At 49.2% G+C, this 15,204-nt stretch overlaps 1 long non-coding RNA gene across 1 annotated transcript in view; it reads left to right on the top strand.

Moving 5' to 3' along the window:
- LOC147117244 (uncharacterized) overlaps positions 1-15,204 on the top strand; it is a 112,542-nt gene that overhangs the window by 64,620 nt on the left and 32,718 nt on the right. Inside the window, exon 3 of the long non-coding RNA XR_015078403.1 lies at positions 1,054-1,119. This is a non-coding gene — a long non-coding RNA (uncharacterized LOC147117244). The remainder of the gene's footprint in view (positions 1-1,053; positions 1,120-15,204) is intronic.

Genomic DNA, 15,204 nt, shown 5'->3' with positions numbered 1-15,204 from the left:
CAGCACAATCCAAGTGCCCACGCTAATCGGGCACCATTGCGCAGTCCCCCTCCTCCCGATGGGCCATGGACCCACCTTCAAATTGATTTTATAGGGCCCTTACCTACAGGACCTTCGGGCTTGCGGTATTGTCTGGTTATAGTTGATAAATTTACTAAATGGATGGTAAAACAAACACAGCATTGACAGCAGCTCACCTTTTATTGGGTGAGGTGATCTGCAGGTGGGGAGTGCCAATTCAAGTTAATAGTGATCAGGGATCACACTTTACCACCCAAATTTTTACCGAATTGCAATGGATAATGGGTATCTCACATAAACTTCACATCTCCCATCACCCACAATCATCTGGTGTAGTGGAAAGAGGAAATCGAACTCTGAAAACTATGATAAACAAATTTTGTGCAGATCACCCCGCCAAATGGTCCAGTATGTTACCAATGTGTCTAGTGGCTATTAGATCCACCCTGCATAGCACAACGGGTATCTCACCCTACCAGGCTATGACCGGGCGACTAATGCAAATGCCAGTCCATCTGTTAACCACTTCAGCCACACCCTTAGTACAGGGAATTGCCAACCAAAAATGGCTTGAAATGGTGGTAGAGAACATAGAACAAACTAACATGTTTGTAGCTACACAAACAGGCAGATCAAAAAACCAGGCAAAGAAATACTTGACAAGAAGGTCCGGCCATTTGAGTATCAAGTGGGAGATGTTGTAATGGTACTAAACTATGGGAAGAAGCAACATTGCTTCGAACCAAAGTGGAATGGCCCCTTTCCGATTATTGACAGGGCCAGTCCTTCGGTTTATCTGGTGCAATTCCCTGGGAAAAAGGGGAGAGCCAAGATGGCTAAATGGTACCATATCAATCAGTTGAAAACTGTGAAAGAATAAATATTCCTAGTTAGATGATAAACTGTAGCTTTCTTCACAATTTCTGTATTCTTTGTTTTGTATCATTGTCGCTTGAAATGTAATACTTAGTCAATGTGCTAATGACTGTAAGACTGAATTGTAACTGTGACTGTAATAATTGTGTTTTGTAGGTAACAGAGCGTGGGAAAAGCCGATACGATCCAGTATGAGCTGCACAGTTATGTGTTACAATTCAGGTACGACATTCTCCTGTTGTCTGAGGAATTCAGTGAGCTCGTGATGCGACTGAACTACCCCCTAAAGCAATTTTATGTTTTGGAGCAAGACAACTCGAGAATAGATATTGAAATTGACAGCCTCGGGGACGATTCACACTGGTGTGATATTGGGGTTTATATATCAGCTCACCCATAGGTTCATATTATTTCACACGCTCTGGTAGTTCTCCAACTTGTAATGACAGTATATTTGATATATGTAACCTGTGTAGTAAGACTTTGATGCATAAGCCAAATGTGTATCTATAAGTATGACTAACTGTACTAATGAATTAATGATGGATGAAAATCAGAGGCAATGTAGAAGAGACCCCAGGCGGGGTAAGATCAGGAAAGATAGAAGAAACAGAGGATACCACAGGTGGGGCAGAATTGGAACACCAGAATAGTGAATTGAACCGTCGAACCAGTAATTTAGATTTGGCATGGTTGGTAGAGGTTCGTAAATGAGAGGTCGAAATAGAGTTTTTCTCCCTCTCAAGGTGGGGACTGTTAAAAACTAGGGGTGTCTAAAAATGTACATAGCCCAAGCAGCTGCAAGTTGAAAGGAAAAGTATAAAGCAACAGCTATTGAACACTGAAAGCAGCGCGAAACCATAATTCATGGGAATGTAAAAGTTCTGAGAGAAAAGTTCACAGTAGAAAAAGAGAGTAAATCATAGACCTTACTTGTGAAGGTCAGAATGGTGAGATAGCGACTGGTTAATGTGCGACAGCTCTGACTGAGGCCTTGTACTTGCTGGGTTAAGGGGCCATGGTGTGGAGATGCCGGAGTTGGACTGGTGTGGACAAATTTAAGAAGTCACACAACACCAGGTTATAGTCCAACAGCTTTATTTGAAGTCACAAGCTTTCGGAGCGCTGCTCCTTCGTCAGGTGAAGTGGAGAGATGCATAAAGACACAGCTTATATAGTCAGAGAATAATGTCAGATGTTTACAGGTAATCTTTCTAACTGCCATTTATCACACCTCGGCAGAGAGATAATCACAGCAATCAAAGGTGTGAATGGTGTCCAAACAGGTCAGTCAGGAAAACATTACATCACAGAACAATGAGGTGGGGTCACAAGGGGTCAAATGTTGCAGATGCTGGGGTTTGTGTGAAAAACAAAAAAACAGACAAAAAACATTTTTTTTGCTGGAAATCACAGCAGGTCCGGCCGCATCTGTGTAGAGAGAACAAGCCAATGACGACTCGAGTCTGGATGACCCTACGTCAGGTGGGGTTACATGTAGCGTGACATGAACCCAAGATCCCGGTTCAGGCCATCCTCATGGGTGCGGAACTTGGTTATCAGTTTCTGCTCGACGATTTTGCGTTGTCGTGTGTCTCGAAGGCCGCCTTGGAGAATGCTTACCCGAAGATCGGAGGCTGAATGTCCTTGACTGCTGAAGTGTTCCCCGACTGGGAGGGAACACTCCTGCCTGGCGATTGTTGCGCGGTGTCTGTTCATCCGTTGTCGCAGTGTCTGCATGGTCTCGCCGATGTACCATGCTCCGGGGCATCCTTTCCTGCAACGTATGAGGTAGACAACGTTGGCCGAGTCACATGAGTATGTACCATGTACCTGGTGGGTGGTGTCCTCACGTGTGATGATGGTATCTGTGTTGATGATCTGGCATGTCTTGCAGAGGTTGCTGTGGCAGGGTTGTGTGGTGTCGTGGTCGCTGTTCTCCTGAAAGCTGGGTAATTTGCTGCGAACGATAGTCTGTTTGAAGGCGAGTAGTGGAGGCGTGGGGATGGCCTTAGCGAGGTGTTCGTTGTCATGGATGACATGTTGAAGGCTGCGAAGAACATGGCGTAGTTTCTCTGCTCTGGGGAAGTACTGGACGAGGAAGGGTACTCTGTTGGTTGTGTCCCATGTTTGTCTTCTGAGGAGGTCTATACGAATTTTCGCTGTGTCCCGTCGGAACTGTCGATCGACGAGTCGAGCGTCATATCCCGTTCTTACGAGGGCGTCTTTCAGCGTCTGTAGGTGTCCATTGCGTTCCTCCTCATCTGAGCAGATCCTGTGTATTCGCAGGGCTTGTCCATAGGGGATGGCTTCTTTAACATGGTTAGGGTGGAAGCTAGAGAAGTGGAGCATCATGAGGTTGTCCGTCGGCTTGCGGTAGAGTGAAGTGCTGAGGTGTCCATCTTTGATGGAGATTCGTGTGTCCAAGAATGAAACCGATTCTGAGGAGTAGTCCATGGTGAGTTTGATGGTGGGATGGAACTTGTTGATGTTATCGTGTAGTCTTTTCAGTGATTCTTCGCCATGGGTCCATAGGAAGAAAATGTTGTCGATGTATCTGGTGTATAGCGTTGGTTGGAGGTGCTGTGCAGCGAAGAAGTCTTGCTCGAACTTGTGCATGAAGATGTTGGCGTATTGGGGTGTGAATTTGGTCCCCATGGCTGTTCCGTGTGTTTGGGTAAAGAACTGGTTGTCGAAGGTGAAGACATTGTGGTCAAGGATGAAGTGGATGAGTTGTAGGATGGCGTCTGGAGATTGGCTGTTGTTGGTGTTGAGTACTGAGGCTGTCGCAGCGATGCCGTCATCGTGGGGGATACTGGTGTAGAGTGCCGAAACGTCCATCGTGGCGAGGAGTGTTCCTGGTTCAACTGGTCCGTGGGTGCTGAGTTTCTGTAAGAAGTCTGTAGTGTCGCGACAGAAGCTGGGGGTTCCCTGTACAATGGGTTTCAGGATGCCCTCAACGTATCCAGAGAGGTTCTCACACAGGGTTCCATTGCCTGATACGATAGGACGTCCGGGTGTACTGGCTTTGTGTATCTTTGGGAGGCAGTAAAAGTCTCCCACGCGGGGAGTACGTGGGATGAGAGCGCATAGGATGCTTTGAAGGTCTGGATCGAAGGTCTTGATCAGTCTGTTGAGTTGGCGGGTGTGTTCTTTGGTCGGATCTGTGGGTAACTGTCTGTAGTGTTCCTGATTGTCCAGTTGTCGGTATGCTTCTTTGCAATAGTCCGTTCTGTTCTGTATGACGATGGCTCCTCCTTTGTCTGCTGGTTTGATGACGATGTTGCGGTTGGACTTGAGAGCGTGGATGGGTTAAGGGGGAGAGAGTAAAAAGAGATAAGATGGATTCCAATGGAGGAACCTTCAAAATGTAAAAAACAAGGATGAAGTAATGAGACCCTCTGTTGGGAGGGCTTTCATCCAAACACCAAGACAAAGAACTTAAGCTGTCATTGGTTGATGAAGTTTTGGAGGAACATCTATAGGTTAAATGGTCTTGTCAATAACTTGGCCTCAGGCCCACCCCTAAAAAGAGAATAAAAAGTGACACCCCAAGGGCTTGCACACAGACTGCGGAAGGGAGAGCCGAACAGCTGGTCGAACGCTCTTTTAAGAGTGATTCCATGCTCACCATTGAAGGCCCTAGAGAGAGAGAGAGAGAGAGGCCAGAAGCCAGAGAACTGTTCACGCATGCCAGCCATCTGTTTGATTGGGTCCGGTACAAGCTGCTTGTCACGGTCGTATGTTTTTGCTGTATTACTAGTGTGTTATATTCCGTCCTAAACTCTGATTAAACACAATATACCCACCATATTGGTTTGCACTCGACCCTGTTTACCAGAGATACGTGAATCTCTACAGAAGAGATGGGCAAAGTTACGGAGGTGGAAGTGGGCGGTCTTTGTGATGGAGAGGATTATGGAGTTGGAAGCTTAGTTCAGGGACGGTGTGGTGGCAAACTATTTGGTTCAACCTGATATAGTGACCAGGGAACAGAGAAGGAATCGGTGGCCAAGGAATGATGTTTGTGGTGGGGCTGAAAACAATGGCTTAGGTGTTCCCAATGTTTAACTGGAGAAATTTTTGGCTCATCCAGGATTGGATGTCAGTCGAACAATCTGACAACACAAAGGCAGTGGAAGTGTTGAGAGAGGCGAGGTAGAGCTGGGTGTCAGTCATTCTACAGAAAGCTTGGAAGTAATGGATGGATGCTGCGTGGTTATACTTGGTGGTCATCAATTGCAAACTAAAGATAGGAACATGAGCAAACCATCAGAGACCCTCCCGTGTAATCTTACATATCCTGGAACTAGCGTACAGCAGAGCACCTGTTCCACAGATCCACATTATCGTTGACTGTGTGATGGTTGATGGAGGTTAATCTCTACGCGTATTCCACTAGCAGAAGCAACAAAGTCATCATGCCAGTTTTCTTGAAACGCGGAGCTAGCACAGCAATCAGTAATAAATCTGTGAAAAATAAATGACTTGGACAGTGATGTGAAGAAAGAGATTTTCTGAATAGGCCGTATAGATAGTGGGTATGAAAAACAGACGTTCCCGAACAGTGTTATTGTATCTATCTATCTATTTATCTATCTATCTATATATATAAAGCGGCTCTTCTGTCTGTCTGTCTGTCTGTCCGCCTGGTCTCTATACGTTTGGAAGTTACAGAGCGTACCGATGCGCGCGTCGCCTCAAAAGAAAGCTTGCGATTCCGGACCGGTCATCGGCGTATTTACGTTTCGGCCGGACAAAAATCCCGCCCGCGGTATCCCAAAAACGTTCAGCGTTCCGCTCATTAGCATCTCATTAGCGACCGTGTGACGTCGAGGTCTTCCTACAGTTGAGTGTCGAGTGACTCGACGATTGACCAATCCTACGCTTCGGTGACCTGACCGGTCGACCAATCGGTGCGTGTGTGGGCGGGCCTTATCCTTCTGAACCGAGGTGAGTGGCCGCCATCTTGATTTTTCACGATTTTTTCCCCCACACTTTCTCTGTGTTAGGGAACTAAAGTAAATATTTTAATGATGTGTTAGGGAATTAAATAACAATTTAATGGGGGGGGAGAGCCTTGGGAAATCGCGCGGGGGGGGGAGAGCCTCGGGAAATCGCGGGGGGGGGGAGAGCCTCGGGAAATCGCGGGGGGGAGAGCCTCGGGAAATCACGCGGGGGGGGAGAGCCTCGGGAAATCGCGGGGGGTGGAGAGCCTCGGGAAATCGCGGGGGGGAGAGCCTCGGGAAATCGTGGGGGCGCGCGAGCCTCTGGAAATCGCGGGGCGCTCGCGCCGGCCGCACTGACCGCGCATGCGCCGGCCGCACTGACCGCGCATGCGCCGGCCGCACTGACCGCGCATGCGCCGGCCGCACTGACCGCGCATGCGCCGGCCGCGAGAGCCCGCTCCCGGCGCCGGCCGCCGCTCAGCATTCCCGCTCTGGCAACAGCACCGGACCTCAGGTAGGCAGGGGGAGGGGCCGGAGAGAGGGACAGAGGGGAGCGGGGGAGGGAGGGACACAGACAGGGGAGGGGGTGGGGGTGGGCGACGGGAGGGGAGGAGGGGAGCGGGGGGCGGGAGGGGAGCGGGGGTGCGGAGGGGAGCGGGTGGGCGAGGGGAGGGAGGGAGGGAGACAGGGGAGGGAGGGATAGGACAGGGAGAGGACATGACAGGGAGAGGGGGGACACACAGGGGCAGGGAGACCAAGCGCCCCAAAATTGCCCTCGCAACGCGGGGCTCCCCAGCTAGTCTATATATAAAAGACCTCTTCTGTCTGTCTGTCTGTCTGTCTGTTCTCTATACGTTCGAAAGTTATAGAGCGTACCTACACGCGCGTCACATCAAAAGAAAGCATACGATTACGGACCGGTCATAGGTGTATTTACTTTTCCGTCAGACAAAAATCGTGCCCACGGTATCCCAAAAACGTTCAAAATTCCGCTCATTAAATGGGAAAGGTTCCGCTCATTTGCTCATTAGCATTGAGTGACGTGAAGGTTGACCAATCGTGCAGTCGAGCGACCTGACAGTTGACCAATGGTTGACCAATCGCTGCGTCACGGGGGCGGGTTCATTGCGCGTGCGGGCGGGCCATCCTACAGTTGAGTGTTGAGTGACTTGACGATTGACCAATCCTACAGTTCAGTGACCTGACGGTTGACCAATCGGTGCGTGTGTGGGCGGGCCTTATCATTCTGAACCGAGGTGAGTGGCCGCCATCTTGATTCTTCACGATTTTTTCCCCACACTTTCTGTGTGTTAGGGAACTAAGGAAAATAACAATTTATTTGAGTTTTAAATTGTATTTAGCAACAGTAGGAACTGAAGTGATCACCTGCCCTTCGCCCGGAGGCTCGCCTACTTTGACGGCCATTTCGAGCGGCTGTGCCGGCGCCGGGTGCGGCCTAGCAGCCCGGGAAGCCTGGGCCTTGAGTTGCGGGCCGTGCCGGGAGCCGCCACGCACAAAACTTCCCCGCGGCGTCAACAGCCCCGCCCCAGAGCCCAACCCAAAGCCACCAGGTCACTCGCCACGGCGGGCCGTGCCGGGAGCTGCCGCGCACAAAACTTCCCCGCGGATTCAACAGCCCCGCCTGAGAGCCCAACCCAAAGCCACCAGGTCACCGGCCGCCGCGCACAAAACTTCCCCGCGGCGTCAACAGCCCCACCCCAGAGCCCGACCCAAAGCCACCAGGTCACCGGCCGTGGCGGGCCATGCCGGTAGCTGCCGCGCACAAAACTTCCCCGCGGCGTCAACAGCCCCGCCCCAAAGCCACCAGGTCACCGGCCGCGGCGGGCCGGGCCAGGAGCTGCCGCGCACAAAACCTCCCCGCGGCGTCAACAGCCCCGCCCCAGAGCCCGACCCAAAGCCATCAGGTGAGCGGCCGCGGCGGCCCAGTCTCTCTCTAACACTCCCAATCTCTCTCTCTCACACTCCCAATCTCTCTCTCTCTCTCACACTCGCAATCTCTCTCTCTCTCTCACTCCCAATCTCTCTCTCACTCCCAATCTCCCTCTCTCTCTCTCACACTCCCAATCTTTCTCTCTCTCTCTCACACTCCCAATCTCTCTCTCTCACTCCCAGTCTCTCTCTCTCACACTCCCAATCTCTCTCTCTCTCACACTCCCAGTCTCTCTCTCTCACACTCCCAATCTCTCTCTCTCACACTCCCAATCTCTCTCTCTCTCTCACACTCCCAATCTCTCTCTCTCTCTCACTCCCAATCACTCTCTCACTCCCAATCTCTCTCTCTCACACTCCCAATCTCTCTCTCTCTCACACTCCCAATCTCTCTCTCTCTCACTCCCAATCTCTCTCTCTCACTCCCAATCTCTCTCTCTCACACTCCCAATCTCTCTCTCTCACACTCCCAATCTCTCTCTCTCACACTCCCAATCTCTCTCTCTCACACTCCCAATCTCTCTCTCTCTCACACTCCCAATCTCTCTCTCTCTCACACTCCCAATCTCTCTCTCTCTCACACTCCCAATCTCTCTCTCTCTCACACTCCCAATCTCTCTCTCTCACACTCCCAATCTCTCTCTCTCATACTCCCAATCTCTCTCTCTCTCTCACTCCCAATCTCTCTCTCTCTCACACTCCCAATCTCTCTCTCTCTCACACTCCCAATCTCTCTCTCTCTCACACTCCCAATCTCTCTCTCTCTCTCACACTCCCAATCTCTCTCTCTCTCTCTCACACTCCCAATCTCTCTCTCTCTCTCACACTCCCAATCTCTCTCTCTCTCTCTCTCTCACACTCCCAATCTCTCTCTCTCACACTCCCAATCTCTCTCTCTCTCACACTCCCAATCAATTCAATTCAATTCAATTCAAATGCTTTATTGGCATGAAAGTTTACAGGGAACCATATTGCCAAAGCTTACATAACAAAAAGTACAGTTTTCAACAATTCTGTAGGTGTCAAACAATTTTGACCTTCGTTGGGTACATACAATATTAGTTTAAACAATATTAATTTAAAGTCGTTGAACATCGTTGGGTACATTCAGTATTAATTTTAAACAGTCCTCAGGTTGTGACATGTTGTTACATATTTGGCACCAAGGTATGGTCTGTCTCCTTCTCCCAGGACTAATCTTAATTTTGACAGGTCATCCAATTCTTTGAAACCTGGGGTTGTTTGGCTGAGCTTGTCAAATAGTATGTTTCTTGTTGTGTTGAATTTTTTGCATTTTAGGAGGAAATGCATCTCTGTCTCAACCTCGCCGGCCAGACATTGATCACATATTCTATTCTCTCTAGGCTGCCAGGATTTCTTGTATCTTCCTTTTTCAATTTCCAGTTGGTGGTCGCTTAGTCTGTACCTGGTGAGGGTCTGTCTCTGTTTTGTGTCTCTGATGGTCGAGAGATAGTCTGCCAGTTTATATTCTCTTTTTAGGGCCCGGTAACATTTTAATCTGCTTTGGCTTTTGGTTACATTGTTCCAATGTTCCAGGTAGGTTTCTTTGCATTGTTTAATGATTTGGTTCACTCGGATTGGTGTTTGGACGGCAGTGTTGGTCTGGGACTGGTCAGGGTCCGGCTGAGTAGGAGTACTTAGTTTCAGTAGCAGCTGACTCAGGGGACTCTTTTCTGGGTTTAGCTCTTGGGTCTGGAAGGCTTTAAAATGAAGGGTGTCTGGGGAGCTAGATTTGAGGTGACTTAGGAAGTTTAGTGCTCGTTTGTGGATGTTTATTATCAGTGGGTATCTGCCTAGTTCGGCTCTGCATGCATTTGTTGGTGTTTTCCTTTGGGTGCGAAGAATGCTTCGGCAAAATTCTGCATGTAGGGCTTCTATTGTGTGTTTTTCCCATTTAGTGTAGCTATGGTGATTGAGCGGGCCCCATACTTCACTACCGTACAGTGCAATGGGCAGGATTATGCTGTCAAATATTTTGAGCCAGATTTTGATTGGGATTTGGATGTTGTAGAATTTTCTTTTTATTGCATATAGGGCTCTTCGGGCTTTTTCTTTCTCTCTCTCTCTCACACTCCCAATCTCTCTCTCTCACACTCCCAATCTCTCTCTCTCTCTCACACTCCCAATCTCTCTCTCTCACACTCCCAATCTCTCTCTCTCACACTCCCAATCTCTCTCTCTCACACTCCCAATCTCTCTCTCACACACTCCCAGTCTCTCTCTCCCTCACACTCCCAATCTCTCTCTCTCTCTCACACTCCCAATCTCTCTCTCTCACACTTCCAATCTCTCTCTCTCACACTCCCAATCTCTCTCTCTCTCACACTCCCAATCTCTCTCTCTCTCACACTCCCAATCTCTCTCTCTCTCACACTCCCAATCTCTCTCTCTCTCACACTCCCAATCTCTCTCTCACACTCCCAATCTCTCTCTCTCTCTCACACTCCCAATCTCTCTCTCTCACACTCCCAATCTCTCTCTCTCTCACACTCCCAATCTCTCTCTCTCTCTCTCTCACACTCCCAATCTCTCTCTCTCACACTCCCAATCTCTCTCTCACACTCCCAATCTCTCTCTCTCTCACACTCCCAATCTCTCTCTCACACTCCCAATCTCTCTCTCTCTCACACTCCCAATCTCTCTCTCACACTCCCAATCTCTCTCTCTCTCACACTCCCAATCTCTCTCTCTCTCACACTCCCAATCTCTCTCTCTCTCTCACTCCCAATCTCTCTCTCTCTCACTCCCAATCTCTCTCTCTCTCACACTCCCAATCTCTCTCTCTCTCACACTCCCAATCTCTCTCTCTCTCACACTCCCAATCTCTCTCTCTCTCTCACACTCCCAATCTCTCTCTCTCTTACTCCCAATCTCTCTCTCTCACACTCCCAATCTCTCTCTCTCACACTCCCAGTCTCTCTCTCTCACACACTCCCAGTCTCTCTCTCTCTCACACTCCCAATCTCTCTCTCTCTCACACTCCCAATCTCTCTCTCACACTCCCAATCCCTCTCTCACACTCCCAATCTCTCTCTCTCACACTCCCAATCTCTCTCTCTCACACTCCCAATCTCTCTCTCTCACACTCCCAATCTCTCTCTCTCTCACACTCCCAATCTCTGTCTCTCGCACACTCCCAATCTCTGTCTCTCGCACACTCCCAATCTCTCTCTCTCTCACACTCCCAATCTCTCTCTCTCTCACACTCCCAATCACTCTCTCTCTCACACTCCCAATCTCTCTCTCTCTCTCACACTCCCAATCTCTCTCTCTCTCTCACTCCCAATCTCTCTCTCTCACACTCCCAATCTCTCTCTCTCTCACACTCCCAATCTCTCTCTCTCTCACACTCCCAATCTCTCTCTCTCTCACACTCCCAATCTCTCTCTCTCACACTCCCAATCTCTCTCTCTCTCTCACACTCCCAATCTCTCTCTCTCTCACACTCCCAATCTCTCTCTCTCTCACACTCCCAATCTCTCTCTCACAATCCCAATCTCTCTCTCTCACACTCCCAATCTCTCTCTCTCACACTCCCAATCTCTCTCTCTCTCTCAATCCCAATCTCTCTCTCTCTCACTCCCAATCTCTCTCTCTCTCACTCCCAATCTCTCTCTCACACTCCCAATCTCTCTCTCACACTCCCAATCTCTCTCTCTCACACTCCCAATCTCTCTCTCTCACACTCCCAATCTCTCTCTCTCTCTCACACTCCCAATCTCTCTCTCTCACACTCCCAATCTCTCTCTCACACTCCTAATCTCTCTCTCTCACACTCCCAATCTCTCTCTCTCACACTCCCAATCTCTCTCTCACACTCCCAATCTCTCTCTCACACTCCCAATCTCTCTCACACTCCCAATCTCTCTCTCTCTCTCACACTCCCAATCTCTCTCTCTCTCTCACTCCCAATCTCTCTCTCTCACTCCCAATCTCTCTCTCTCCAATTCCAATTCCAATTCCAATTAAAATGCTTTATTGGCATGAAAGTTTACAGAGAACCATATTGCCAAAGCTTACATAGCAAAAAGGTACAGTTTTCCAACATTCTGTAGGTGTCAATCGATTTGACATTTGTTGGGTACATACAATATTACTTTTAAACAATATTAATTTTAAACAGTCTTTGTACTTCATTTGGTACGTTCAATATTAATTTTAAACAGTCTTAATTTTAAACAGTCCTCAGGTTGTGACATGTTGTTACATATTTGGCCCCAAGGTATGGTCTGTCTCCTTCTCCTAGGACTAATCTCAATTTTGACAGATCATCCAATTCCTTGAAATCTGGGGTTGTTTGGCTTAGCTTGTTGAATAATATGTTTCTTGATGTGTTGAATTTTTCGCATTTTAGGAGGAAATGCATTTCTGTTTCAACCTCGCCAGCCAGACATTGATCGCATATTCTATTCTCTCTAGGCTGCCAGGATTTCTTGTATCTGCCTTTTTCAATTTCCAGTTGGTGGTCGCTTAGTCTGTACCTGGTGAGGGTCTGTCTCTGTTTTGTGTCTCTGATGGTCGTGAGGTAGTCTGCCAGTTTATATTCTCTTTTTAGGGCCCGGTAACATTCTAATCTGCTTTGGCTTTCGGTTATTTTGTTCCAATGTTCCAGGTAGGTTTCTTTGCATTTTTTAATGATTTGGTTCACTCGGATTGGTGTTTGGACGGCTGTGTTGGTCTGGGGCTGGTCAGGGTCCGGCTGAGTACTTAGTTTCCGTAGCAGCTGACTCAGGGGACTCTTTTCTGGGTTTAGCTCTTGGGTCTGAAAGGCTTTGAAATGAAGGGTGTCTGGGGAGCTAGATTTGAGGTGATTTAGGAAGTTTAGTGCTCGTTTTTGGATGTTTATTATCAGTGGGTATCTGCCTAGTTCGGCTCTGCATGCATTTGTTGGCGTTTTTCTTTGGGTGCGAAGGATGCTTCGGCAGAATTCTGCCTCTCTCTCTCTCACTCCCAATCTCTCTCTCTCTCACTCCCAATCTCTCTCTCTCTCACACTCCCAATCTCTCTCTCTCACACTCCCAATCTCTCTCTCTCACACTCCCAATCTCTCTCTCTCTCTCTCTCTCTCACACTCCCAATCTCTCTCTCTCACACTCCCAATCTCCCTCTCTCACACTCCCAATCTCTCTCTCTCACACTCCCAATCTCTCTCTCTCACACTCCCAATCTCTCTCTCACACTCCCAATCTCTCTCTCTCACACTCCCAATCTCTCTCTCTCACACTCCCAATCTCTCTCTCTCTCTCAGACTCCCAATCTCTCTCTCTCTCTCACTCCCAATCTCTCTCTCTCTCACTCCCAATCTCTCTCTCTCTCACACTCCCAATCTCTCTCTCTCTCACACTCCCAATCTCTCTCTCTCACACTCCCAATCTCTCTCTCTCTCTCTCTCTCTCACACTCCCAATCCCTCTCTCTCTCACACTCCCAATCTCTCTCTCTCTCACACTCCCAATCTCTCTCTCACACTCCCAATCTCTCTCTCTCACACTCCCAATCTCTCTCTCTCACACTCCCAATCTCTCTCTCTCACACTCCCAATCTCTCTCTCTCTCTCACACTCCCAATCTCTCTCTCTCTCTCACACTCCCAATCTCTCTCTCTCTCACACTCCCAATCTCTCTCTCTCACACTCCCAATCTCTCTCTCTCACACTCCCAATCTCTCTCTCTCACACTCCCAATCTCTCTCTCTCACACTCCCAATCTCTCTCACTCACACTCCCAATCTCTGTCTCTCTCACACTCCCAATCTCTCTCTCACACTCCCAATCTCTCTCTCTCTCACACTCCCAATCTCTCTCTCACACTCCCAATCTCTCTCTCTCACACTCCCAATCTCTCTCTCTCACACTCCCAATCTCTCTCTCTCACACTCCCAGTTTCTCTCTCTCACACTCTCAGTCTCTCTCTCTCCCACACTCCCAATCTCTCTCTCTCACACTCCCAGTCTCTCTTTCTCACACTCCCAATCTCTCTCTCTCTCTCCCTCTCTCACACTCCCAATCTCTCTCACACTCCCAATCTCTCTCTCTCTCACACTCCCAATCTCTCTCTCTCTCACACTCCCAGTCTCTCTCTCTCACGCTCCCAGTCTCTCTCTCTCACACACTCCCAGTCTCTCTCTCTCACACACTCCCAATCTCTCTCTCTCTCACACTCCCAGTCTCTCTCTCTCTCTCACACTCCCAGTCTCTCTCTCTCTCTCTCTCTCACACTCTCTCTCTCACACTCTCTCTCTCTCTCTCACACTCCCAGTCTCTCTCTCTCTCACACACACTCTCTCTCTCTCTCCCGCTCCCAGTCTCTCTCTCTCACACTCCCAATCTCTCTCTCTCACACTCCCAATCTCTCTCTCTCTCACACTCCCAATCTCTCTCTCTGTCACACTCCCAATCTCTCTCTCTCTCACACTCCCAATCTCTCTCTCTCACACTCCCAATCTCTCTCTCTCACACTCCCAATCTCTCTCTCTCACACTCCCAATCTCTCTCTCTCACACTCCCAATCTCTCTCTCTCTCTCCCTCTCTCACACTCCCAATCTCTCTCTCTCTCACACTCCCAATCTCTCTCTCTCTCACACTCCCAATCTCTCTCTCTCTCTCACACTCCCAGTCTCTCTCTCTCTCTCACGCTCCCAGTCTCTCTCTCTCTCTCACACACTCCCAGTCTCTCTCTCTCTCTCACACTCCCAGTCTCTCTCTCTCTCTCTCTCTCTCACACTCCCAGTCTCTCTCTCTCACACACACTCTCTCTCTCTCTCTCTCCCAGTCTCTCTCTCTCTCTCTCTCTCTCGCACACCCTCACTCTCTCTCTCTCACACACTCCCAGTCTCATGCTCCCAGTCTCTCTCTCTCTCTCACACACACACTCCCACTCTCTCTCTCTCTCTCTCTCACACACTCCCAGTCTCTCTCTCTCTCTCACACTCCCAGTCTCTCTCTCTCTCTCTCACTCTCTCTCTCACACACACACTCCCACTCTCTCTCTCTCACACACTCCCAGTCTCTCTCTCTCTCTCTCTCTCTCACACTCACTCTCTCTCGCTCTCTCTCTCACTCCCAGTCTCTCTCTCTCTCTCACACTCCCACTCTCTCTCTCTCTCTCTCTCGCACACCCCCACTCTCTCTCTCTCACACACTCCCAGTCTCTCTCTCTCTCTCTCACTCCCAGTCTCTCTCTCTCACACTCCCAGTCTCTCTCTCTCTCACACTCCCAGTCTCTCTCTCTCTCAATTCAATTCAGGTGAGACCGCACCTGGAATACTGCATACAGTTTTGGTGTCCATACTTAAGAAAAGACATACTTGCTCTCGAGTCAGTACAAAGAAGGTTCACTCGGTTAATCCCGGGGATGAGGGGGTGGTCATATGAGGAGAGGTTGTGTAG

This window comes from Somniosus microcephalus, chromosome 5 (genome assembly GCF_052327205.1).
Source record: "Somniosus microcephalus isolate GS21.2 chromosome 5, FLI_Smic_1.0, whole genome shotgun sequence".
Lineage (NCBI taxonomy): Eukaryota > Metazoa > Chordata > Chondrichthyes > Squaliformes > Somniosidae > Somniosus > Somniosus microcephalus.
The sequence above is the reverse complement of the archived record's forward strand: the minus strand, read 5'-3'. Positions and strand labels throughout refer to the sequence as shown.